This window comes from Elephantulus edwardii, unplaced genomic scaffold (genome assembly GCF_000299155.1).
Source record: "Elephantulus edwardii isolate Elephantulus edwardi_28Jun2011 unplaced genomic scaffold, EleEdw1.0 scaffold00026, whole genome shotgun sequence".
NCBI lineage: Eukaryota > Metazoa > Chordata > Mammalia > Macroscelidea > Macroscelididae > Elephantulus > Elephantulus edwardii.
In genome coordinates this window covers 20,185,226-20,186,957 of record NW_006399776.1, presented here as the reverse complement: position 1 = coordinate 20,186,957, position 1,732 = coordinate 20,185,226, and the positions used below count along the sequence as shown (strand labels likewise).

The 1,732-nt window shown below is 46.2% G+C and overlaps 1 pseudogene; it reads right to left on the bottom strand.

Annotated features, from left to right (window-relative positions):
• Window positions 1–1,064: 1,064 nt before the first annotated feature.
• On the bottom strand, window positions 1,065–1,482 carry LOC102845380 (annotated as a pseudogene).
• Window positions 1,483–1,732: the final 250 nt, after the last annotated feature.

Genomic DNA, 1,732 nt, shown 5'->3' with positions numbered 1-1,732 from the left:
CTCCAAGGAGAGACTTGGTTTCACCCTCTCCAAGACAGACCTATTTGTTTTCTTGGTAGTCCATGGTATGTTCAAAACTCTTCTCCAGCACCACAAAAATGGTAAAAGGATAAAATTGTGATACATACTTATTCTGATTTTAAACCTTGGAGTATCCCCTTATTCTGTTCAAATAACTTATACAGATAGTGTATGTGCACAATTAGGTATTCTAGAATTCTCATTCTTCTGAATCTTGGCCATAGTTTATTATGATGTACACAGTCAAATGCCTTTGCATAGTCAATGAAGCACAGATAGACATTCCTCTGGTATTCACTCCTTTCAGCCAAGATCCTTCTGACCTCAGGAGTGATATTCCTTGTTCCATGGCCTCTTCTGGATCCAGGTTGAATTTCTGGCAATTCCCTGGTCTTTTCCAGCTGGTTGACAAGGTAGCTGTCTTCTAAATTTAACTGCATAGACTAGTGAGCACATTCAGGCTGAGGTACCTCAAATGAAATTCCATCAAATTTTTGAGCTTTACTTTTGCCTTCAGTGCAGCTTTGATTTCTTTCTTCAGTACCATTAGATATTGATCATATGCTACTTTCTGAAATAGTTCACTGCTACCATTCCATTTTAGTATAGTAACTCTGATACCTCAAAAGGAAATATGACTTTGTTCTTTAGTTCTTTTTACAATGAAGAATATCGAGCATGTCCTTCCCTTTTGGTTTTCTATCACCAGATCTTTCCACATTTGGTTTGGTTTTTGTTTTTTTTTTTTTTAAAAAGGGTGGTTTATTTTGTTTCTTAGTCATGGTGTCATTGTGGGAAAGAACACAGAGTGGGGAGGGGGAGGGCAAGTGGGAATCAAATATTTTTGGGAGGAGGCCCAAACTTCCCAGAATCCAGGGACCCTCCCCAATCTGGGTGCTTGGGGTGAGGGGATATATGTGGGGGAGTGAGAAGGAGAAGCGGAGCGTGATTGATAAAGCTAGTGTAGAAAAAAGGCACTGCACTGGTGGGTTATATCTTAGGCCTGCAGGAGGGTGAAGCCAGGCTCCTTGGCATTCAGGCCTCTAGTCCTTTCCCTTCCCTTTCTTGGCTTTGGTCTTGGGAATGCAGGGCTTCATCACGAGGATGGTCTCCTGGCACTGGGCATTGCACCGCGCCTTCTTCAGTGTGCCCTGGCGGGCTTTGGTGCCAGTGCCTCCGTCACAAGCGCCCCAGCTCTCAAACTTGTACTTGGCAGTCGGCTCCAAACTCCTTCTTCCAGTTGCATGGCACCCGGCACCGGATGCGCTGGGTCTGGGTTCCGCAGGTGCCCTCACGGAAACCCACTCCGCAGTCCTTGCTGCTGGGGGTACAGGGCCCCCAGGCCCACTCCGCGCATTCGCTCCCCGGACCGCCCTTCTCTGCTTTATCTTTCTTTTTGGCTGCCGAGGAAGTGAGCCCCAGTAGGGCGAGGAAGGCTCGGAGGAAGGCTCGGTGCTGCATCTCGCTGGCTGCCGGCGCTGCTTTGCTCCCTCCTGCGCCCGGCCGGTCCCGCTCCAGCCTGCGGCCCCTTTTGTCTCCAGAACCGGTCTGCACATTTGGTTTTAATACTTTGCTTTGTCTTTTCAAGCTAACCTTTGAAATTTTATAGTCATCTTTTCTTTACCTTTGCTCCATCCCAAAGTATGTTTCAGAATTTTTTCTGACATTGATTTTTGTAAATTCTTCCTTTCTCATCTTTTTAATGACCTTT